The following is a 26,729-nucleotide window of genomic DNA, read 5'->3' as shown; positions in this document are numbered from 1 at the left end:
AATAGTAAAAGGTTGCTTCCAGAATAAGCATCTTTATGGAAATGTTTAGCCCTCTTTAAATGAACAATTCAGGTTTATTTCTTATTTTATGAATTTACCAGAAGACCACCTAGATAACATTTGCTTTAGAAATGGCATGCTGCTATTTAACACAGAGGAATAGATGTTTATCTCTACTACAGCCCATGCAGCATTTTTATAGGAATAGTCCTTAGAAAAAATTGAAGCTTCCCAAAATGAAATATATTTGCCTGTGGGTGATGAGGGGGAAAAAGTGCAAACTAAAGCCTATTTAATCTAGTGCATTTTATATGAAAGATCTCATAGCCACAAAATAAGTGCACATTAAAACATTTTAGTGTTAGGTATCCAACAAATACTCAAAATGGCTTTGTGCAATGCACATGGATGTTGATGTTAGAGAACAACAGACATTCTGCTTGATTTTTTTTTTGGAAAAGAGAATTTACAAACATTTATTTTAGGAGGTCAATAGTGCATTCTCTCTTTTAGCCAAGCTATTTGTGACACTATTAGGCAGGGCTATTTGCATACATCTATATTTGTTAAAGATTTTAAAAAGCAAACTACAGTTTGAATTTTACCCCAACATGTAACATAATTTTTGCTATTTTCAAAATTAAGTCTTCTAGTCAACTGTCCCATAATGTCTGTGCAGTGTCAGTTTATGGCACTAATGTTCCAATACACTAAAGCACTTAGACGGTATTGTTGACTCCAGTTCAACAATTTGCATACTTAAAGTTAAGTACATACTTTTTGGGACCTGGGCTTAATACTTCCTCTCACTGTTTGTATGTATTGCAAATGGTTTCTGTTTCCTTCTGGATGTGGGATAGCTAATTATGTTTTAGTCCCTGGGCATCCAGTAAGCATAATATAAAACCACAAGTTTATGGCTTTTTCTTGCTGCAGTTTTGTCCCAGTGCAGGCTAGCTGTAGGTGCAGTTACAGGCTTCCATTCCAGAGCAGCTTCCTCCCAATATCCAAGGAAAGTAATCTCCTGGCTATGCTAACAGTCATCCAAAAACCTACCATATAATCTAATTGAACTATCGATTCCCAAGCTAGGGCTTCTATTTAACATTCTAGAGAGAAAGAAAAGAGAGAGAAAAAGGTTTTACAGACACAGTAACACAATGCCACAAAAACCTTCCTTTAGCTTCTGTTGTTTTATTTTCATTTATCATAAAGATTATGCAAGAAAAAAAAGTTACAATGATAACAGCATCTTCCCCCCCTCCCCCCCCGCCCAAAAAAAAATGTAAAAATCTTTTTTATTTCATGCTGTAAATACTTAATCAAAGATTATACATTTTCCTCAATAAGAAAGTCTAACTGCAGGGAGGAAGAATGGAAAGTGCTCCATCTCAGCATCACCTCACATTGCTTATACGTCTAGACAGCTGGTAGTACTATCGGTATGACAGAATCTTTCTCAGCTTTTTTTTTCCTTTTTTTTTTTTTAATTTAAGAAGAGAAAAAAGAAGCATGCAGTTTGCATTTGAAAAATTCCATCAGAAACCTACTTTATCTTTCATTCAGATTGCAAGATCAACATATTCCCTTGACAATTATTTTCTATGAATATTAATTAAGTTACAACTACAGTGTGTTTACCAATCCTTTAGAAATAATGCAAGCATTATGGGGACAAGATATTAGTGGCATGGAATAAGGAAAAATATTTTTGAACATTTGACCAACAATAGAGGTTTCATTCTGACAATTCTGTATGTGCAAACATTTTAGATATTTTCTGGAAAGCTGTATATGCTGTTAACAGTGTGTGACATTCCCTGTACATTTATAAAGCAAGTCAGGATTATTTGTACCAATATCAAAGTTATTTACAGAAGTATTCTGTACTATTATCTCATCCCAGAATTTTTAGTTCATATAACTGGAATATTTTAGGTGAAAAAAGTGTCTTTGATTTATCTAAGTGGCATTATCAGATTTGTTCTTGCTGGTCGAACTATTTCCTTGTATTGTAACTTATTTAAAGCTAGGGGTCAAAATCACTTCTGAATTGTTTCTCTGATAAATTCATATATTTGGAGAACTTTCAAGTAATGAATTAATCAATCCTATCAAGGTGAGTTCTCCACAGAACAGGCTGAAAAAATTAGCTCCAAAAGAGTCTCTAGCATGATTTTTAAAATGTAGTTACTGTCAGAAAATAGCGCTATAGTTTATTCATGGCCAGTTTATAACAAAAGAATTCTTATCTACTAACCCTTGAAACTTAAGTAAGACCTAAAAATCAACCTGTGATGTTTCTACTTTTTCAGAGTGAGGCAAAAAACAAGTTCATATTTAAGACCTACGGTTTACTCTAGTCTTGTAGTTTTGTTTTGGGGCAATAATGCTGAAAACAGGACATCTGGTGACTACCTAAATCATTATTGTTCCTGCTTTTTTTTTTTTCCTACTGGGATTATAATAGTTGAATTTTTAATCATATATAAGACAAAGACATCGTCTTGTGAAAAATTTCTACTGGTGAGGTCCATACAGGCATAGTGGGAACGGAGTGACATAAAAGCCATGGAAGAAATTTTCCCAGAGAAAGAATTTCTTCCTTAGGGTCCCTTGGCAAGTTGTGATGAAAGAGCAGTTGTGTGAAGACAGCCAAAGAGATCTGTCTGGAAAAGTACTTTTAGCTAAATATTCTAGCTTCTAGCACTTGCTAAATCCAGGGAAATGCACTTGCAAATCCAGGGAAGTTGCTGTAACTGAAAGAGTGGTGATCCTAACTTCTACAGGAACCACTTCCAGAACAGCCCACTTTTAGATGGTCAGAAAGAAAGGAAATTTAACACCACAAAGTTGTTTCCTTCTGACAGTCTAAAAAAATATCTTAGCTCACATTTTCAGTGATGATTATCCACTGAACATTTCATGTAGCTTACAAACAAAAATTATTTCAGGAAAGTAAGCAGTGGATCAGGAGGAACATAACGGAAAGAACAGCTCCCATTGCCAATGCCACTGATCAAACAGCAGCCTCCAGCAGCCAAAGATTCATGCTCCATCCAGGACATGGAAGAGCTAAAGAACGGCTGCATGGGAGCACAGACACATGGTATCAAGGTGCAAGACAAGAGCACATAAATTGCATGAAACATTGCTAACTCATTCGGTGCTATTTGGATATTTGCTGCAAAACAAAAGTGTTACCAAATCCCAGGTTCTCTACTGTTCGGAAACAAGGTCAGAGACATTACTAGCATCTTTAATACAAAAAGGGTCTTTTGAGGAGGAGTTTTCTTCAGTGTTCCCTCATGAATAATCTTTAAAGGTTTGTGTAAGTTCTAAAACTGGTGTAGTAACATGTTAAATGTTCAGGTCTGGCTTGTTCCATCAAGTTTTCTAGGTATTTACTGATTAACTGTATTGTAATCACTCTTATTCTAATGGCAGCAGTTTGGTCTAATGTAACTAACAGTCTCTGAGAGCTGTCCACAATATGCAAAGTGAAGGGTAATGTATGCGCTCCTTTTAACATTTGTTCACTGCTAGAACTGATGACTCAAGGCTGCTGAAGCCCAGGAACATGTCTAATTTCTCCTGACTGACCCTTGTTGCCCCAAGTCCATGGGTATTACAGGAGAATTCAGAAGTATAAGAGATGCCAGCAGAAGTCTACATTGTTTTTCATTTTCTACAATAGCTAACAAATAACAACTTCATGTGAGCTCTTTTCTATTAACTATGCTTTTGGAGTCTTCTTTATTATTATAATTTTTCCCCTTGCATTAAGGAATCACCAAAACGAACACCAGCTGTCTCAGAAAGCTGATAAAATACACAAATTCTGTGCACCCTCCCCATACCTCAGACTTGGAAGACTTCACTGTAACTCTCAGTGCTATTCCTATTGATATATAATGAATTAATAGAATATGTAAATGCTGAATGGCTCAACACAGCTTTGCCCTGTTCAGTAGAAAGACCAGGAACTTTCACTCAGGAATTCAGCTGAAGTAAAACTGTATCTTGTTCAGTGAAGTACAGAGCAATTGTCTGTAATGTTTCTCTCATGTTTTAGCAATACAGAAATTTCCTGGCCTAGTCATGCTCCTTCACTATGTTGTTCTACTAAAGTTTATTGAAACGGTCTCTGGCATGAAATGCTTTTGCCCAGCTAGCCCATTTACTAGAAAGTGCAGCTTCATCTAGTGACTACTAATGAGGTATGTTTTTTGTTGAGCATGCTGAGAAGCATCTTCAAAAGCACTTTGGAAAGGACTCAGGCAATGAAAATATATTTTAGCCACATACAATCTTGCAATTCACTCCTTCCTCCTTTTCAAATACTTTACATCATAGTTCAACAGCATCCCCAAAGTCAAACATTAAAAAAAGAAAAAAAAAAAGGAATTTGAAGCTCACCTTTCTCTTCAGCACAACTGCAACAATTATGCACCTTTTACAATGGCCCAACATCAATATGAAACCACTTACTGAGAAGGACATTTGCAAAGCCCATCATGTCAGGGGCTGTTGGGCTACTTCCTGGAATCTGTCTGTATAAAACAGCTCCTCTGTCTGAGGCAGGCCTGCTTCTCAGTCTGATTTCTGTGCTTGCAAGAGGTAGTGCAATCGATGATTCTGAGCTAACAGAATCCTGGGGATTGCTGGTGAGAGAAAGGTTCAGGTGTTAATTCCAGTAGTGGTAGCACGGTTCAGTGAACTGTTGCTCCTTATACTGCTTATAATTATGTTTCCATTTTGGCTTTTTCTCCATAGTTGCATAAATTCAGAGAACCTGGGCAAATGTAGGTTGTTTTGAAAGGAATAGTGCATTTAAGGGGTTAATATGACAGTATTCTATTAAATCCTCTTTTCAAAAGTTGACAAAGATCATAGACTATGTGGTAACAATGCCTCTAATCAAACTGGTGGATTCTTTTTAAGCAATCTTCTGAATGGGCAGTAGAGAAATTCTAGCTTTTTAAAAGTCTTATATTGTCATATTTATTTCTTCTGAAAATTGTTTTCTTGAAAAGGTGGAAAGTTGAGCTGCCTAACACAATATCAATCAACAAACATAGGGTTCTGACTGTATCTCCTATTACAATGCTAAAACTCAGTCTTTTCTTGCTTATTTTTCTTTTCTTCTTCCAAAACTGTTTTGTGACACTTTGAGTATGAAAGCAGTCAAAAAAACACTCTTGATTCTTTCAAGTCCTCTGAAACTACCTGAATTATAGGGAAAGAGGATAATAAAACTTCAAAAGGTTCATTACGTTATACTGATTGTCTACAAGTGCTGTTTTACTTTCTTCTATTAATTTGGGTTTACAGAGCACAGAGGAACCCTTGCAATGATACCTGGGGTAGCTCCAAAACTGTTGTTTATCACTGAAGAAATCCTTTTGGTCACCCTTCCAGAAAGCACATGAATCATTAAGTTCTTAGTCAGAAGAGTTGCCCGCATATTTGGAGACCTGGTAAAGAGGTAGGAGGTGTGCAGGGGAAGTTCTTGGTAGTAAGAAGACTTTGTTTTCTACATTTGAATTTAAAAAGGAACAAATTTTGTTTTGCAAACAGCCCCGGAAGAACAAGGTACATTTTGCCCTCCACACAGAATTCGCAAGCAGTAAATGTTATTTCCCTTTCTAACACCACCTTTTCCCACAGTAACACACTTCCGTTTATACATACATACAAAAAGAATATTAACATATGCTCGCAGATCCACAGTCATTTCTTCATCTGATTTATCTGAGAGCTCGCCTCAGAGGGTAGCAAAGCAGCACTTGCGATGCAAATATAGGAGAACCAAAGACAGGCAGAAAGCCATGAGGCCCTTCCATCTATCGATCAAGTTGTCACTCCCACTTCAACATAGGTGAAGAAATGTCAAATAATATTTACAGAAAGTTAAGCATTCCAATAAGCGTCAGGGGGAGTCTATTGACTCCAGACTACCTTTTTTACATTTTTTCTTTAGTGAGAACAATTTTTGCAGGAACTATAATTGTAATGTCACACAACTTGTGACACCCTTTTTTTTCTCCATTAGGTAACTGGTTTCCATCAGGAACTGAGGTAGAGTATGAAGTATTATGGGACACTTGAGAGACAAGTTGTGCCTCTCACTCAAATAAGTGGTAAGTACAGGGTTGTCAGTGAAGATAGTAACACTGGCACATGAAATAATAGTAGTAAGTAATTGAAGCAAGGAAAAGGAGTGTCAGATGAGACAGCTGAATTGCTATGTGAGTCTCTCAGGAGATACTGAGACATTGGTATGGAGAATCAGGCTCTTCTTCTGCCATCATTTGCAGAGTATCAGTCTCCTTCTCTTAAACTGAAAAGAATCAGACAGACGATATCATGTCTAGCATCACTTAAATTTAATCTTGGTGATCTGCAGATGCTCATCATAACATTAGGGCAGGGGCTGGGCAGGTGGAGAGACTGCAGGGTATTTTAAACCCACTGCTAAGTATGACCTGAAGTCTGGACAGCCCTAAGTTAAGAAGGACAAGTTATTGTTTGCTTCTAGTACTTGTCCTCCTCAATTAACACATAAAAATTATATCACTGTCTTGTCTACACTAGCAGCTTAAAATCTTCCAGAAACACATTTGATAGGTGATCTCTACTCATTTGCACAGAACCCCCTGCCTTGTCCATGGTGAGCCTGGCACACAGTTAGTCAGCAAGGAGAGCAGGAAAGAGCCCTCCTCTCCTCCGCTCCCTCCCATGAAGTTTCTGCTCTTCTCCACACAGGAGATCCTGAGCACAGGCAAATCGCCAGCCCTCCCCTTTCTTAAGTCATTTCCTTCACAGCAATGTGCTGTTATACTGTACACAGAGAGTTAAATTTCTACACTGCCACCTCTGAACCAGCTCTTGGTCTAGGAAAACAAAATTACATAGGTTTCATGGCAGACTGCACACTTCATAACATGAGGAAAAGAAGTAAAATTCTGCCCATAAGGGAAAAACTGCAAGGGAAGCAACCCATGAGATTATTTTGGGTATGCAGTTATGAGGTAGTTTTAAAATAAATACATCGACCAGCTAGTATATAAACATGGCTGAGGAAAAATAAATATTCAGACAGGTTCATCTGCTTCATTATTTCCCCCAGTGTTTTTCAGACATCTTCACTCTCAAGCACTTAAAACACACACCAAAAATGTTTGCTACTCCCTTAAGCCATTTTTAGCTTACCTGCCTAGTGCACAAATACAGTTCCCTTGCAACTGCAAGCTGTAGTATTGTGTTAATAATTTTTCCTCCAATTCCACCGAGGTACCCAGAGAAACTTGAAAGGAAAATCAAAAATTAAAAAGGCAAAGGGATCTTTTAATATATACTGTCAAACAGCTGTGAGGCCTTAATCCTAGATGCCTTTTTACCTCCTTCTATAACACCTACTCATGATTTTTCTGTGCAGCAATGAAAAGATACTCAAGCAGAAAAATGAACTTTTACCACCTGTTTTAAAAAAGACGGGGAGTTGAGTGAGAGTTTCTCACTGACATCACAACTGTGCCCAGTAATCATACATCACAAATTTGATGAGGAAGTGAGTTTCAGCCTGTTAACAACAAATCCTGTTCCCTTCACATTTCCTCACTGCTGGATGTTGTTGCACGATGCATCATTAAAGAACCATTGCCAAAAGATGGTTCAAGCTATGTGTTCACTTAATCATTATGGACTCAAGATAGAAGACCCTTTAAGCAAAAAACACATAATTTATATTTGTTAAAGCTATATGTACTTATTCCACTATATCTACAAGCTGAAAGCCAAGGACTTGGGTTAATTTTGTGTGTGCTAAAATGTTCTGCATCCTCTTGACACAGGTGGGGACCAAAAACTATCCAACTCACAGAGCACAGTTTAGAGGATGAAGGCTATATGTGCCCATTTTTAATTTCCCATCCTCTTCAGTTCAAGTGCATGTCCCTCAGCCTCCTGACAGAAAGAAGCACAATCCAGGCAAAATGACAGAATTCAAAAGATGTCTGTTACACAGATTGTGGTTCATTTCTGCCTGCTGGAGTTAAGAGGTGGGTAGGAATATTTCTAATATGATATTTCTACTGGCTGTTTGTGTTAATTTATCATTAGCTCCAGTAAATACCCTCCTCATCTATATAGGGATAACTAAAACATTAAACCAAATTAATAGGAGTAATTAGATGATGTTTAAGCAGTTTATTTGAAAATCATATTTTGAAATTAAATAAATGCTTTCATTCAGAAAAATAAACTTATTTAAAATAATAATTGAAGTTATGACAATTTATGTGAAAGGTCCAAAGCAGGGTTAAGTGTTCCATTTAAACTTCAATACTACAGTTTGTGTTTCAATCAGAATTTGTGACAGTAGTCTGGGAAGACCAGGGGAGAGGGGATGTTTTCTCTACTTATTTAACTAGTGAATTCAGTGATTTGACAATGAAAAATAAAGCAATCATCTGTAACCTGAAAAAAATATAAACTTATTTTCCCTCTCCAAGTTCAGGGCTAAAACTCAAAATTAGTGAATGAAATCTATTTATTCTAAAATCCTGGCAGACTCAGGCATCCAAAGCTACTACTTCAGTTCCTTAGTTGCAGAAAACACTTGTTTGTTTAAATAATTATATTTTACATGTGAAACATATTTTGGTCAACATATTTACTTAAATGTTCAGAATGTTCAAATTACCTGATTTTTAAAAATTACAGTACTATATTATATCTATTAAATGATTTCCAATCACCTCCAAAGATGTTCAAAACATAAATCACTAGAATAATAAAGCATTCAGTGTTTGAAATTCCTTCAGATAACATGAGTATATGCTTCTTTACTGAGGAATACCTTAAATAACGTGAATATGTCTAACCAGTAAGAGTCTTTTTTATTGTAAAGGCAATATTTTGCAACAAATCAACACTCAATGGCAGCTTCAATTTTCATTGGCCATCCTCTGTTAAAAACTAACTCTTCTTTCAGAAGGCATCAGAGAAATGGTAGGAAAAAAAGCCTCTTAAAAGTCTGTTACTTAAAACAAGTTTTCCTGCTTCAGGTTTTAAATCAGTAATACAAATGGCTATTTAAATTACTTTCATGTCAATCTATCCTCCATGATCTGCAGAGAGCTATTTAAGAAGACAAAGAGACAGACTAAAGAACATCTTCACTTGTGTTACTGTCAAACCTGGTAAGGTTCATATTTATCATGCCATAGTAATATTTCTTAAAATCATATCTTTGCTGCATTGAATATTTCAATGGAGAAAGATATATACATTATTATAAACACAGAGGATTCTTTATTTGCTAGAATAAAGGAAAAAACTTATGTATTTGAAAAAACACCTTGAAGAGATGACACATGACTAAGAGCTTCCATTGTAATAAAAAGATATAATAGTAACTGGCAGCCAGCAGAAGCACAGCAAATACATGATTATCACTGACTACTCTAATACCGACAGCAAGATAGAAAATAACATGGAAGAAAAAATGTATTCTGTAAATCAATTAAAAAAACCAACACCAGTACCATGTGCTTTGTACTGTATAAAATTAAAACCTACTCAAGTAGGTTCCACAAAAAAAGAAACTACTACAATGCCTGTAGAAATAATTTCAAGTGCGATCACAGGTCTGAAAACCTTTCAGAAAACACTTCTATGTCAAGAATGAGATCTGCACTGCTGCTGCCTTCTGTCTTCCTCTTTCAGTCCCCCAGCCCACCCCTGAAAGTCCCCTCCCAGTAAAGGGACATTTGTGGATTTTATGGAATATCCAACAGGTAGACCCATGTTTCTGTCTTAATCGGGAACTCCCTATCAAGTACAACACACCCTGCAAAAAACTGCAAGCAGAGATTAAGAACCATGTTTGCCTATTCTAGGTGCTTATACTTGCCCAAATTTGCAAGAAGAAACGTAACCTCTGAATGCCTTTGGCATTACTTCTGGCCAAAGGTCACGGAGCACAACTGGACTTAGGACTTCCAAGGATGCAGAGGAGAAACTACTCTTGGGTACCAATGATATGCATGTGCAGATAAACAAACTAATCTTGGTTAACACAGAGAAATGCTTCAGAGCACTTTCTAGCAACATTATTACCAAGATGGAAAAAAAAAAGGAAAAAAAAAAAAAAGTAAAATCATGGCTTGACTATTGCCAAGAACAGCTCATACATGTCACTATCTAGTCTTCAAAACCCCAGATATTCACCCAGGATTGCTCTCTACTAGAGAGAGCAACTACCTTTCAAAATACATTTGCCAGCAATACAGACATCAGACCACGGAGTTGTAGGTCTATAGGACCCCCTAAAGGACAACGTGCGGAGAAGGAACATCCATAATAGCAGGCTAGGACCATCAATGGTAGGCAGATAACACCTACTACAGTTGCACTATTGAAAACAATTGTAATTACAAAACTAGCCATGCTGCAACACCTACAGAATTCAGGGATTAATCTTCAATTTGTATATCCCAAAAGGCTTACATTCTGGGGGAGGGATAAAGAACAGTTCATTCTACGAAAAAAAGAAAGGTGGTATATTCTGTTTTTGTGATAGTTGGGTGAGAGGTGACAACAGTGTGAAATCTCTGGTCTGAAGTCTTAGCAGAGGATTTTCTCTATTTTTAGCAACAGTAACAATAGCAGGTGGGTGAAGGATGTCTGCAGGTTTGCATTGCATCACATAACAAAGCTCTCCACAACCTTCCATGAACTGCCTATTCTTCCTTTGGTCTGACCCTGCCTTTCCAAACAAATTAGCCCACTTGGATATATTAATCCAAGTCCTCCTTAATGTTTTGATTTTTAAATAAGAATATATTTATTTAAACACAAAAATATAGAGATAGGGAGAAGCATAATTTATCATATCAGAGTACCTAAGTAGGTGGTTGGGCTATAAATTTGTATATCTAGCTAAATTTGTCAATTTATTTTGACATTTCCATTTCTCTATGACAAGTAAAAGGAATAGTTCATACCTTACAGGGCTTATATTTCAATATTTAGACATCTCCAAGAATCACAGATACACATACAGAGAAGGACCATCTCAGAGAAAGTTGGCGTATTTGGGAAAGGTACATGCATCTGAAAGGCAGCAGATGTTGAAAACAAAAAATCAGAAACAAAGGAATCCCAAAGATACTGTTAAATCTCACATCTAAAAAAAATAAAAATAAGAATTAAAAAATAAATAAAAGGAAAAAAAAAAACCTAAACTACTACACTACTACTCCATGTGTGAAGCTTGTAAATTAAATTCCAGAGCAATGGATGAAAATTAAGAGGTGACCAGAAGAACCCTTGGGACCAGAGCAATAATTACATCCCTTCTCTGGCCATCACAGCCTAAGCAAGTCACCCAGGGAGCAAGGCAGAGTGCTGCAATGGGATCACCATGCCCCCAGATCTCTGCACAGCTTCTCCTCACCTCCACACCATCATAGGACAGTTGCACACGAAGGGGCTGGCAAGGAGTACGTGTGCTGCACTCTGCTTTTTGACTTGAAATAGAGTCGGGTTCCATTTCAGGGAATCAAGCTCTTCTAAACTTATGTATAACGTCTGCTGCTAAGATAGGGGACTCTCTTGATAATCAAATTAGAAATGAATGGGGGGAGGGACATTCCCTTCTGCTATACTCAGATTTGCCAAATTTAGGTATATTTGTGACATTTGAGACAGTTAGAGCCATCCATCAGCATCTCTGTCACTAGCTTTAGGTTTGCAAAAATGGAAACAAGATGTTTCCTTGGAATGCAGCTTTGCACAATTCTGCAGATTAAAAAACATCTCCCCACAAATCCAAGTTTCTGTAGGCAACTAGAAGCTACCGCTGTAACATAATAAGCAAGATGGGTGCTACATTAAATGACCGTTTGAATGGTCAGTTAATAAAATGTTAATATTAGAATACTGAACTTACTCAGATTAACTTTCCTATTATTTACACAGAACATCATTAGGCTATCAAAACATACCCCACTGTAGCCCAGAAAAACAGGCAGTGTGGTGGGGGGGGAAGGGAATCAGCATTCTGGTGTGGTAATAAAGGTTTCTTTCTCCAATGATAATCAACTCTGCATAATTAAAATAGCTCAGACTGCTGAACTAATTTTCAGACTAGAGGTTTCTTCCTGTAGCAACACTTACACACAAAGTTTCTACTGCGACTGAATTTAATCGTGAGTCTAATTACAATTTTAATGAATATCCTCAACACTGCATGTAAACTTGCACTTCACAGTCTTGCTATCAGAGCCTTTTAGAAGCTTTCTGCATTTAATATAAAGGATTGTTCTGAGAGATGCTCATGGTAAAGCAGTATTTTTTAAAAGAAAGATTAAACTGTGTTTGGTTAAATTGAAACATTGTTTAAAATTGGTTTAAAATAACTTTAAGTTTTAATACACATATTTCAGAATATTTTTACTATATAAACATGAATAAGCATTTGACTCTTTCTAATCAAGTTCTAAATTCAACATGGTCCAAAATTGTATCTGTTGAGTTTCACTTCTCCCCTTTCACTTCTTTTTGTCAATGCTCTGAGGTTTACTTGTAAATTTTCTCACCAAAGGACAAAAAACAATACAGGAATTTATCTGTTTTTTTTTTTTTCACTGGAGAAAAGCCACATTTAACAGCCAGGGCCTAAATCCTGTACCAATAAAATACCATTTCTATCCCACTTGCCTGAATTTTTATGGAATTCTAGTGCAGGAACTAAAAATTCTGCAGCAGCCTTACATAAATAACAATCTTTTTAATTAAACATGAAAGCTGTCTGTTTACCATGAAGTTTCTTCTTCTATGTACAGTACAGTTTATTTTACTCTCCCCTCAGATTTGCAATGGGCAGGTCAGTGCCCCATTTGCCATGGGTCTACCATTATGGCAGCACAGGTTACTGGTAAAATGAAGGTGGCCAGGTAACCTGGTGGGCTGCAGATTACACTTCCAGTTCCCAGGCAGATGTGACAGATCTAAGATGACAGCATACGAGCGCTCTGCAGCAGTTAGTGATGTATCCAGCAGTACTGCAGAAAGAAAAAAGCATTTATTATGCTCTGGAGTTAACCTTCTGTTAAGCCTCTGAGGAAACCTATTCAGATGTACTGAAGGTTTCTGGGTTTGAATTCTTTTCATCCCCATTCCATCTGCATATTCCAATTGAGAAAATATATATATATATATTTGCTTTAAAGTTTAAATCTGGTAGTAAAATCTTCAATCACGGAGTCCTATCCCCTGCTACTAACTAATAACAGTATATAATCAATTTCATAAGTTTATAAAAACTGATGCTGAAACCAGTTAGGTTTCTTGTCCCTCTAGTCCTGCTGGGAGGCTGTTCCAGAATCCCACTCATCTGGGATCGGTGAGAATCCCCCTCTCGTTGCACCCATCCATAATGGCATTCCCAGTTCAATACAGAAGCTTTTCTCTCCAGCTCCAGGACCCCCTACACCAGACTCTACCACTTAGACCTCCAACCAGCTGTGTCTCACATGTGGCCCTAGAAATAGGCAGTGCCATTATGAAGCAGATGGGGTGCTGTGTTCAAAGGAGTCTCATGAGAAATGTTGCTTTCCCCAGCTGAAACAGCAACTGCACATCACAGCCCCTCTCATCAGGCTCTGGGTATCAACTAAATTGAGAAAAGAACCCTGAAAGGGGTTCATTTCATAGAAGATTTTAAAATTGGTTTAGAAAAAAACTTTTTTTCATTATTTGTTTTACTTTTCCCTGCCTCCATTCAAATGTCCACCTAAACACACCAGGTTAACTCTTGTTTTTAATATGACTTGCATTTAATTTAATGAAGAGAATAGCAAAAAGCTGGGGTTTAAAACTTGGAAGTATATTGAGAAGCAGTAGAATTCTTTAGCCTGTGCCTTATGTAGGTAAATTCAACAATGTTTCAGTAGAAATTTGAGTGACAGAAAGAAAAGAGGTTGTTTTTTTCATTTATTTTTCTTTACTGAAAAATAAATATCACCTCAGCATTGGATCATGTACATCTCCGGCCATGCTATGAGAATCGGTGAAAAGAAAGGGAAAGGTTTTGTTTTTCTAAGAGTCTCTTACTTTTAATTATGCCCTATCAAATAAGTAACTCCAACCTGTAATACATACAAGTAATAGTGATTTGCCCTACTATCCGTGTGGAGGTAATTTTTCTACTTTGTTAAATACCAGTATAAAAATATAGTCCAGAATTTAAAAAAGGAAAAAAAAAAATAAAATGCTCAAAAGCAAGAAAACTAAAACTTCTTAGGCATTTGCCAGCGTTAACCATACTTATGCTTGTAACAGTTCAGATTTACCTAACCAAGAGGTGATGTTGCAGTGGGAGGCACAGGCAAACAGCAGCCGGTGAGGAAATATTTTGTACCTTACATCTCCAGCTGTGGAACACAGCAGCAGCTATAACTGAGACACAGGGTGATGCAGGCCCATGGCTCTGATTTAAGCAGCAAGCTGGTGCAGAAAGGTGCACTTGCACCTACCCCATTCCTCAACAGATGGACGTTCCCACATCCTCCTTCTGCCTATTCAGTCAAACAGGCAATCTCACTCAACTAACAGGAAGATACTAACTTAGTTATAGGACCTTGGTTCAGGTCTGGGTGATTGCATACCCATGGTGGTGATACAGCAGGATGGTTGCAGGACTTCATGGCAGCATCAGGGACAAGCACAGGGCCTCTCGGAAGGTGGCAGCTTGCAGCTACGTCTGCTTAAACTGCTGTAATACCTTGCACCATGCCCAGAAACTTGACTCAGATTTCAGGATGCAGTAATGACATTTTTGGGTTTTGAACTACACACAGGCTGGACAAATTAAGTTACTAAAAGCATGATAAAAGCTGGGAATATCCACAAAAGGGAAAAACTTAAGGAAGTTCCCACAGTGCTTCATATGCACGTGCAAACAAGAGGAGCCAAAAAATAAGAAGACACATGGAAGCTGGTCTGATTTTTCATGTAGCATTGGCTGATTCAGAGCACAAGTGTTTAATAGTTTTGAGCTATCAGACACAGAAGTCCAGCTACGAAACCGTAACAGAAACTCGAGGAGCACTGCATTCCTTGTAAAAATGAAACACATGAAGTATGTGCTTTTAATCATGGCACAGAAGAATGTGGAATTACAGAGCGGGTTGTGATCAATCTAAGCCAATTTTGCAAGTCTAACTAGGACCAGATATGAGATAAGATTCTAATTGAGATCTGGAAGAAAAAAACAAGTGTTCGCTGGAAAAGCCAGAATTAACCCTGAACTACGCAATTAGAATTTACAACACAGCATAGTTGTCCAATACGTAACAAAGATTATGGGATTATGAAAGGTAAGTGATTCTTTGGCACTGAAGTCAGCATTAAGTATACACAACAGAAGAAAGATACCATGGAAAAGTTTGGGGGTGTTCCAAAGTTAGCACCGGCTATGACAAAGAACATAAGTTGAAACAATAGAAAGAAGAAATGAAATGAAATGGATTTTATTGCTTTGTAATAGTTTGCAAGCTCCAGCAACATAGAATGCTGACAAGAAAACAGCATCACCTCTGCCAGCTCACTGCTCTAATACAGATGAATAGTCTGTAACCTGATTTTAATCAAGCAGGACATTCCCTCCTTTTACGTCAACAGCCCATGCACCAGTGAGTAATTAGGAGCAGGTAATATAATCTAAATGGGTAAAACAATGCAACTTACAGGAACGACTGTTCCCTCTGAGGAGGGAACTAAGTACTAAGCACATGGGTGAGAAAACCTATAGTAACGCTAAGGAAAAAGATGCTAAAAACTCATCCTATATTCAATCACATCAAGCAGGTAGGCCAAAAAGATTAGAGTCTGAATCAGTCTTCTGGGGACAAAGTTTACTCCAGAAAGCGAAATATAGCTAATTCCGTCACCTGGAGATATATTGTTCTTTACCTGTGACAGAAGCCAAAGGAAGTGCCCAAGAGGCATGCACTTCTGGGCATAACAGGGAGACACAGGTAACAGTGAGTACACACATAGATATTGCTTTAAAAACAAAAAGAATAACAAAGATAGATACCATATTTTATGAATGGCTAAGTTACATATCAAGGAGCAGGTATGTTAAAAGAGAGCATTTTACCACCTGCCAAACAAGAAATACTGGTAGAAGGAAAGGAATACAATGTATTTCAAACTTTTTTCATGTATGATATGAGAGGTTGTCCTAATAAAGTAATGTATGAGATAAAAAAAAAAATCATATCCTTGTAAAATAACAACAAAAACATACAATTTTTGCAAACTCATGAACTTCAGATATATCCGGGTATTGACTGTAAATACAAATACTTGAAAATACATAAATGGTACTTAGGTTTAATTATATTATCCTTCAAATTGGGGAAAAATAACATAAGATTGTGACTGGAAACTCTGGGCAATCTAGTAGGGCCATGACTAAGACAAAGCAAAATGACAAAAAGATAAATCCCATATAACAAAAGTAACAAATAGAAAAGGCATTAACTTAGCAGAGCATATAAGCAAACTGGGGAAAAGTGAATAATCCATAGGGAAAAGTGGTTTACAAATTATTTTTAAATGTTTGAATAAAAATTCTGACACTTCTTTTTGTTTCTTCTGGGTGTCCTTAGTGGAGTTTGCTGGAAGAAATTGCAGAATATGGCTGATCCTGGCTCAGGTTTATGGGCTAGATCACTGTAGGCTATCTAGATTGATCTGCAGTAGATTTTGCCAGCACTCATCTCAAACTTCCGTAGCTTTCTCCAGGGTGCAGATTAAGATGGATCAGATTTCATGTTTAAATTAATTTGGAAGTTCTTTTTCCAAGACTGACTAGAGTTTGCAAGTTTTTCTGCTTTCCTTTGTTGGAGATGAAATATTACTTTGAGTCTATACTTTTTAGAGTCAGAAACTCCTGCATTTCAGGCTGCCTACAGGACCGATCCTTCTTGCCTTCTAGCACAAATCATTTGTGTTGTATTCTAAATTTTTCTTAACCAAGTACAGTTCTATTCCTGTCGATTTATCCAGTTCTGAGATCCCATCTGCTTGGCTATATATTCTTTAACAGTCTGTTTGCTATATGCTGACCTAGTTCAAAGTTACATTTACTCATTGACTGTTCTGTATTCCACTTTCTCCCATGTTTATATTACCAGCAAATTGTATAGGTTTGCAGTTAGTTTTGTTTTTTTTTTAACCTAAGACATTTTTATAGATTAGAAACAGTACCAATTCAAGTATTGATCCCCAGGGACCCCATTTAATACTTTACCTAAATTGAAATAGCTCCTCTTACAATCACTTTTTATTCCATATGTGTAACCACTGAGTTTTTCATCCAATTTCACATTATGGTATCTCTTGAATCCTTGAAACTTGCTACTCTGGGCAGTCTTGTGACAATGCTTGCTGCTTAAATGCACCCCATTATGCCCCTGCAGTGTATATCTGGAATAAACTATGTGGACAAATCTAACATGACACACTGGGCCACCTAATGATCTTTCTTTTGCTTGTCTATTTTGTTTATCCGAAAATGAAGTGATTCTGTTCTTAGAATGATAACTGTACTTCCTCCAGGAAAAAAATGCAGTGATAAAAACTGTCTGCCATTTATCAGCTATTATCTCTAACACAGGGGTTTGGTTGCCTAGTTAGTATGCACGCAAATGTCATAATTACCAAAATGTTTCACAAACAGATCTTAAGCTTCTGAGCAGTGTCTCTGTTTTGGCAGGTTTTCCATTCCCTATGCAACAGAGAAGTCTTGGGGAGCACTAATACAGAACCCATGGGGAGCAAGCAGATCTTGTACTGTGTAAAGGCTCCAAAACTCTACAACATCGCAAGAATTCCTGTGCAGTTCAGGCAGGCTGAGAAAAGTAGAAAATTTCCAAACCTATCAAAAATGACTGGAGCAACAGAAGGAAATTTCTTTATGACAAGTCAAGAGAAGAGACAAGTCTGATGGACAAGGTTAGCGTAGTTCTTCTCTCCCCACCGAACTCTCAGGGACAGCAGAAAATGTCCAAGACAGCAGAAAAAGCCCAGCATTTTAAGGTTCTCTTCCCTCCTTTATCTGGTTCTTATTGACAGAAAAAAAAAAAAAAAAAGTCTCTTCTCCTGCCCTCTCTAACACCAGGCACTACAGAGAAGCTGGGGATCCTAACTACTTCTTTAACACCCATCAAGAAACTGAAGAAACCCAAGGCCTGAAAGAAAAACAATGATGAAACTAAAAGAGGCAATGCTGAGACAGATTATTATACAGGAGGTTGGAGTGTAAGATCTTGTGGATCTAGAAATGGAATCAATGTGGGAACTACATAATTTGACTATAATAAGAGAAGCTTTAGTCCTCTCTCAGAATGGGCATCAGGATTGAGGACAAGCAGATGTAGATTCTGATGCAATGATCCTCAGGCACAGTGTTAATTATAATTTTGGAAGCCTCACAACATCAGGCAGCCCAAAAAAAGCTGATAACCCTGTCACACCAATACAGTGAAACTAGACAGAAAAGTTCAAAATCAAAAGGCCCACCAATATAACCCAATACCACTAAATTTTTGAAGCACAAGCACACAAGTTCATAATCTTGTATATAAACGCACATATGAACAAACATGCACACTTAGTGCTCAGATCACAGCTCTTTGGAGGTCTGCCTCAAGATTTTTAATGTTTGGATTTTGTTATCCTGCACTACTAATAGGATCGTTCATTAAACAAATATGAAGTTACTTGTTACTCTGCTAAGGGACTGCCTGTAGAGTGCAACGGAACTACATAGGACCTTTTCCTCCTCCTAAACACAACACAGTTAGAAGCCTGGTCATATTATTTTCAATGTGCTATTAGATTAGATCATTATGTAATCTTTGTACAGTCTTTATCTGATACACCATCTGATGCGTGCCACCCATCACCACTTCCAAATTCTTCTGTTCACAGCTAAGAGGGCAACTGGACTTGATCCATTAAATCAGCCTACCCTGCCTATTTGATGTATTTTAAAATAAACGCCTTTGCATTTTTTCCATGCTACTGCTCACACTTGGAGGAGTACCCTTAAGCATCTGCAAAATTGTCTCATTATCCTCCTTTGAACTTTCTTTGCAGCAAATCTTGTGCTGAGGTGGGGTGAGGAGGAGAGGACGAGAGGAGGCAAGAGCAGGTCCAGTGCACGTTTCCTTCTGCAGAGCCTCAGCAGAGGCCTGAGGTTACAAGTAAAGAATAATTTTCCTGCTGTTCAGCAAGTTGAAAGATTCTTTTTCCCAGCATCCATGAAATAATTCTACATTAAATTTAGCTATAAAAGCCATGACCCTGGAGAAAGGACTTGGCTCTTAGCCAAGTGTTTTTCATATTCAGTTTCACTTTCCTGGTATAAAATATTTAAGAAAACATAATTCTGTTTAAAATAATTCCATAAAAAAGTCATCATGTTCTTGTCTTTTTTATATGTATCAGAATCAGACATTTCAAAATGATTTCATCCAGAACACGGCTTCAGCCTCCCTCACACTGTAAGTGATCAGTACTTGTGAAAGCCTACAGACTTTATACTGAAAGGCAAGCTAATAAAAAAAGAAGAAGAAAAACAAATTCTCTAATGCATTTAAAACCCTCCTCCTCTCATCTGAGTGTTTGTACTGTCACCAGCCATTGGAGAATGTGAATGTTTCTACATAAAACAGATTAGCGCTAATGAAGTCTCTGGTAAACCATGTGGAATTTCTGGCCCTTCTGTCTGTCGAGGCTGTGGAAAAGCTCTGTTCTGGTTGAGATTTTAGAAAATTATGATTATTTAAGAAGTGTGAGTTGTTGGTGTTGTGAGTGACATTCTAGTTTTGATAGAAAAAATCTTTATCAGATGGAGAGGTTTTAAAGCCTTTCTTAAAGATAGTCAGACTTTCAATTCACCTAATCTCCTCTGGAAGTTCATTCCACTGCCAAGACCTTTTGTCCCCAGCCTTTACATGGGCTTCTGTACTAGGCTTGTGCTCTATTAAAAACAAACCAAAGCAAACCAAAACAAAAACAACAACACAGGAAAAACAAAACAAAACACAGTATAATTCTGAATCTCCATAAAGTAAAAAAATGTTTAGTTAAGATAGAAATATTGCAAGTTTTGTAGTTCAGGCAATTGTTTTTGTTAACCAGCATAATTTATTTCATTGATTGAGCTATTTCATTTGACTTTTTAACTAATGTTTTTATATAATCTTCCTGCAGGCAAGTTTTATCCTAAATAGATTTCATGATGAATGCACCCTGAATATTTAGTCACATTAGATCATTTTTTTCAATCCAGTATTTTTGAAATGTACAAGATATATATGGCAAGCAAGCATACTGTGTTCATGTTTTAAAAGATCTTTAGTGCTGCTGGCCTGAATATGCAGCTGTGGAGGATGCCCCCAAAGAGGAAGTTTTTCCTTCAGTAGCAGCCACAATGCTTGGCCCTTTCCCAAGCTTGGTGCTACAAATTCTACCATATGGCTGCCCAGCTGGGCATAGTCTGTGAAACTCAAAGTAACTCACAGGGTGTTTTTGGGGTTGTTTTTGTTTGTTTGTTATTTTTTTCTTCTTTTTTTTTTCCCCCTTTTTTTTTTTTTTCTTTTTTGCTGCATCGCCAAGGACGCTCATTGATTTTCCACAGGCTGGCTGCAGCAGAGCCTGTTTTCTTCTGATCAATCTATTTTCAGGAGGTCAGTGAAACCACCTGATGTCTGATTTAAACAGAGAACAAAGAAATTTAAAAAGTCTGCTAGGCCCAATCCTTCCTTCTCTAACAGTTTGCACAGGAGCCAGAAGGATCCAATGATCACTCATCTCCTGATATCACCAGGCACCACCAATGACTCCTTTTTATGAGAAAAATTAAGAAGCCAGTATATTTAGCAGCTGAACTTAATAGAAAATGAGTTTCATATTGGTTTCAATGAAGAAGAGTGGCCAAAGCTGCCTATCCCTCTCCTTCCAAACAAAAGCTCACAAAGAAATTACTTCATTCACACAGAGGTTCCTGAAAAATCAGGTACCTAGCATGTGGGATAAAGACAAAGAAGCATATTACTACAGGGAAGTGAATAATTTCCTGACACAGAGGGCTGGTGGTCTTCCTTCTCTTTGGCCTCTCAGAACAAGCCAGTCTGTTCTGCTAGAAAAACCTGTCCTGCACAACTCCCGAGTATTCTGATACACAGCCCTACTGATTCTTCAGGGCCAGAGTGCTGCTTCCTTTCAGGTAGACTGCTCTCATTGCACTTTTCTTTACCAAAGTTCTCATTTTTAAAACTGTTTAAAACAAACAAACAAAGAACACCAACATCTTGTTCATTGAAAGTAATTAATCTTTCAGAAAATAATCATGCTACATTTCAGAAGGTCAGTGGTTGAAGGGTGAGTGCTTTGGCTTCAGCTCATCAGGCAACACGCGCCCCCTTTGAGAGCCCAGTGCATTGAGTCAAGTCTTGGTCAGTTTTAATGGTTTTCAAATGCACTTCATTTTGCTGCAGCAAACTGTATGTTTTTTTTCCATTTTACTGCAATACTTTATGACCAGACAGCATTGTAGGTGTCAAGCACAAAAACATTTTTGTGCATGCCAAGACATTTTGTAACATCTCCGTTTGCTAAGACCATCTATTACAATATCTTGTTTGGTCTTCTAAGGGAAACTAGCAGTGATACTATTTACCCCATAAATGTATATGGATGTTTAAACTACAATTGGTAATGTATAACTTATAACATCACATAGAACATGGTACCTCTGACTTTAAGGTAAAAACTAAAGGCATATCTCTGTACTTGAATTTCATAGAGAACTATTATTTATACATATTCTTCTCTTCTGGAGTTTTTATCTCCAGTTCCTACAGGACAAATACACCTATCATTACTAAACACTGTAGATATTCCAACTTTAACATTACTTTTTTTGCCTTTTCATTTTAGTTTCTCTTTTTTTTTTTCCCCTCTTTTTTTTTTGTTTGTTTGTTTAGATAAAAGTGAACTCTGAACTCTCTTACTCTGGGCTTTTTACAGTGCCTTTCCTTACTCTATTTTAAACATACTGGCAATCACAACAACCTTTCCCTGAATCTGTTCCTCAGTTTTTACAGTCAACAGCTGATCAGTTGATAAGTGCTGAGTTTTTATATTGCAGACACTGGGGCTTCCCTTAACAAATGAATCTTTACCCCTCCAGATCAATTTGGAGGCTATTTTTCCAATCTTGTTAAATGCTAGACCATCATTTCTAGACAGAGTCTACTTCACTCATTTCCCAAAAGAAGACAGTCCCTTTTCTGGTGTTAATTACCATAATGTCAAGCCCTAAATTTATTCATTTGAATCTTGGTTAAACTGAGGTTTATCTCTTCTTGGTCTTGATTAGATGATTAACCCCCACCTCACCTTGACTGAATCCCATTTATTTCAGTGGCATTATCTTTACAGAAAGGCACAACTTATGAAATACATAGGATCTGCAAACTGGTGACTTAGCAATAAGGTTATTAGCGTACTTAGCATTGGCAGTTCTGTTTTGTGTATTATTTTGAATGTTCATGATTTTCTTTCTTCCATTCCATTTTAGCCTTTTAATCAGTCTTCAGCCATGGAACATTTTCTTCTTTTAAGATTTGCTCGATAGAGTAGCTTTGGAAGAAGAATTTTTATTAGCATTTCACAGCAATTTTGTTTTATCTTTAGTTTATGGTTCAGTATAAATTAATCCTTGGTTAAGGCACTGTGTGGCTCCACGGGGCATTTTGACATGCCTAACATATTAATGGCTCAAAATTACCAGCCAAGCTCCCTTCTCTCTACCTTGGTTTATCCCCTATGTCCCATATTACATAAAAAAGTCTCCTTCAGGACAAAGTCCATGTCCGTTTTAGTATTTGTGCCAAGAAGAGCTGGGTCCCAGGCATCAGAAACATTTACAGGTGTTACAATACATTCCAGAAAGCTTTGTGCAGGAACCGTTTGAAAATAACAGGTTACGTTTTATAACTCTTTGATGGATATTCTTGTCTTTTTCCAAAAAAAAAATAAAATAAAATAAAAATAAAATAAAGTTAACACCTCTATTTTATATACAACATTTGTTATTCAGCAGGACTTAGCAACAAAAATATGGTTCTTGTCTTTTATATTTCAAACTGCATAATAGGCATTCAAAATGAAAATTGTTCAGCAGTGACTACTTTCTGAATTACTTAACTATGTAAGTAACTATCTTTGCCTCCATAGTACCACATATAGACTTCTGTCCATGATGAGGATTACTTTAGTGGTAGAAAGAATAAATGTAAACTGAGATTCAGATTTTTGTGTTTCCCAAGTATTCTCTTAGTTTTAGAAGAAGAAGAAGAAGAAGAAGAAGTAGTAGTAGTTACATTATGTCAGGTTTTCTTCCCTAGTCCAATATGTTGTAGACTTTCCTGCCTCTCTTTCTGTAACAAAACATTCTATGAAACTATATTGGTTTTGACTTAATTTCTGTCCACTGGGGGAAGGAGGTCATATCTGGACTTCTAGAATAATGGTCAAACTCTCTTACAGCAGAGGTTGATCTAGTCCTGACAGTACACCTACTGGAGCCAACAGCATGAAAACATCTAGTGTTACTTTCTCAGGATACACTTTTGCCTCCACATATTTGCTATTTAGAGACAGGATTACCTGAACTGATGGTGGATTTGGGTGGGTACAAGCCAAACTGTGGTTAGTAGTCAGTATAGCCGGACTACTCAGTCATTATTTTGTAATAAAGGTCTAAAATTTGTTTTAGCTAATAGAAGTTACCACATACTTAACTAATAACCACCTCAGCTCTACATAACATCATTCCAATTGGTGAGGTCTTCACATCTGAAATGTTATGAATGATGCCTGTAGATATTTTAATGTCATATTGAAGATTTCTTCTTGTGAAAGTTCTAGTTACGAAAATGTAACAATAACATAGCAGTAAAACCTGATAAATGAATGTGTAGGATGCTTCACTTATAAGTGGCACCATGTGCACATGCAGAAAACTTCAAATTCACAATTGGAAAACACAGGAAAAGCAAAGGAGATTCCTAAGCTAAAAGCCAACTCAACTGGAATTTTGTGTAGTTGTTGAGTTTCAGACAAAAGTAGTTTCGTATTGCAACAGAGGAAACTGAAGCTAATTTAAATACTAAATTAAAAAAAAATAATCAACTGATTATGTGTACTTGAGATCACTGGAACAGAGAAAACTTCTGCATAAACTTCATTATCAATTGTATATATTATTCATTTGATTCATCTTAAATTGCCACTGAATCTCAATTCATTCCAAACAGGTAGTCATTTCAGATGGTTTAACTAAATTCTTCCTCTTCCCAGAACAATGAATCTACCAATCTTGGCAAATGCACTGCTTGTGTTGTTTGTATTGCCTGCCTCACTTGACAACCCTCTCTAAAACAGTCTGTATTTTTAGTTTTGTAGTGTGATCACAAAACGCGGAACATAGAGATAGCATATGCATGTCCATGGAATTAATAATGAGAACCAAAAAATATTTCCAGACTATTATCCGCATACAGATGCAAAATGCTTTTGTCTCTGAAGGCGTTGAAGAAGTAAAACCAGACTGTACCTGAATGCCAGATGACTTCACATATAACAGCACTGTCTAGAAAAGCCTCCAGAGAATTGGATTTCTGATAGTTTCATCACTGTGCAACCATCATAACAAGAGAAAATCCCCTTACTCCAAAAAAGTTATAGTCTGAATAGACAAGACAAAAGGGGAAAAACAGAAAGAAACACAAAAGAAAAGTGAAATGTTCAGAATTAGAGTAGAATTTTAAAAACCTTCCGTATTCTAATAACACTGTCATCAATACTCAGATAACATTACACACATAAGTAATATGCTAACACATATTGTTACTGATTCTTGTTAAAGGATCATCTTCCCCCATTCAAGCAACAATGCTTAGGAACATCAGACTGAAAAGTCCACAAATACAGAAGACAATTTTCACTATAAATTCAGCACTTTTTTTTTTCAAAAAATTACAAAAAAGAAAAATCTTGGCTTCCAAATTCTCTTTCAGAATCATACCCCTAGAAAGACAGTAGTTTTCTGCTACGTGAGGCATTGCAGAAGGTCTCTACTGTGACCAAAATAATTTAAAATGCAAACTCACTGAAATCTATAGAGGAAACAGAAAACAGAATAATTTCAAGCAAATTACAGATCTGTGATATCTACCAATAGGAACGAGGGAGAAAAATCTTCATATGTGTTTTGCAATTTATTTCTGATGAAAACTAGCCAAGATATCTTGGTCACAAGGAAATGGATATAGATTTCATCACATACCAGGAAAGTCCATAATCTTGTGAAATTCTCTTCCTTCTGTGCTGTGGCTGATGGGCACAAGATAACGAAGAGCTCTTAATCTCTCTTCACAGAGATGGAAATCCTACAGTTTTTTCCTGAACCTCTGTTAAGCTCCACCCATATTGGTGGCAACACTGTGTCACTTCTCACCTTCTCTGTTTCCATTCTACACTTGCAGGAACCCAGCAATCACTGACAACCTTGTCTTCAGTCGTCAACTCCTTTCTCCTTGGTGCCTTACAGCCTCACAGAAAATAGGCCCAGAAACACCTGGTAATGCTGGTAAATACGTTAACAAGTTTCAAACCTATCTTCTTGTTCCAAGACATGGATGGGTTTGCTTTGATCTCTTCTGGGGCAATATTTTTCACCAAGATTTTTCTGAGAGCAACAGCTACAGACCTTACAGTAATGTCTTCTTGCTCATACAGATCCTGAAAAAGTCCTTTTTAGCAGTAAATTATAAATGAAACGGATGATTCATTACTTTTTTTTTTTTTAATGCTCTTATCTCCATCAGAATTTGTTTATGTTATCACTTTGTGGCTTGGTTGCCTACTATATGGTTAAGATAAAAAGCAATGCACCATTTGACAAATAACTGCTCTATGCAGTGAGATTACTTCAAGACAGTCCTCTCCCCCATCAACCCCACAATTTTCCTTTTCTTCCTTCAGACCCTGTCCATCTGTCCATCTCGTAGACCTTCAATGCTTGGCAACAAAGCTCATTCCCAGAATTGCCTTTTGTGCTTAGACTCACTAGGAGGTCTACTTGAAAAGAAGGCTCTAACCACATTTTGGGGGGCTCTGTGGTGGAAGCACTCTCATGTTTTCATTCTGTCAAAAAAAAATAAATTATTTCTCAGACTACATCCTTCATGCACCCCAGCTCCCATGAATCCTGGCTCCCAAGAGCCATGGAGAGTCAGTGTGTTAGGGAAGCAATGCCACCCTTTGAGGAAAAAGAAAGTAATATAGACAAATAGATTTTATTTATTTATTTATTTTTATATCAGAAATAAGTCTTTTCCTTAGGGATTTTACTGTTTGAATTTTACAAATATAAAAATAAAAAGTAAAAAAAAATAGATACATATATATATATACACATACATATTGGCTTCTTCTTCTTGAAACCTTAGGGTACATTTAGGCCAACCTTTCCGATGCAATAATGAGAAAACAACAAGATCCACGACTCCAGAAATTTGAAATTCATACGAAAGTTTGCTGACAAAACTGAAAAATAAACCTAGCAGTTT

General features: G+C 36.9%; 2 long non-coding RNA genes across 2 annotated transcripts; both read right to left on the bottom strand.

The window, feature by feature from the left end:
- Window positions 1–2,358: 2,358 nt before the first annotated feature.
- Window positions 2,359–11,540, bottom strand: LOC310898265. The gene is made up of 3 exons (XR_014583145.1): window positions 11,013–11,540; window positions 7,216–7,309; window positions 2,359–6,343 (listed from the first exon to the last, which is right to left on the bottom strand). It is a non-coding gene; the product is annotated as an uncharacterized lncRNA (long non-coding RNA).
- A 670-nt stretch (window positions 11,541–12,210) lies between these two features.
- Window positions 12,211–26,392, bottom strand: LOC310898264. Its single transcript, XR_014583144.1, has 3 exons — window positions 25,445–26,392; window positions 24,713–24,844; window positions 12,211–13,073 (listed from the first exon to the last, which is right to left on the bottom strand). It is a non-coding gene; the product is annotated as an uncharacterized lncRNA (long non-coding RNA).
- Between the last annotated feature and the right edge of the window lie 337 nt (window positions 26,393–26,729).

This window comes from Anser anser, assembly GCF_964211835.1.
Source record: "Anser anser genome assembly, chromosome: 4".
In the NCBI taxonomy this organism is placed as follows: domain Eukaryota; kingdom Metazoa; phylum Chordata; class Aves; order Anseriformes; family Anatidae; genus Anser; species Anser anser.
The sequence above is the reverse complement of the archived record's forward strand: the minus strand, read 5'-3'. Positions and strand labels throughout refer to the sequence as shown.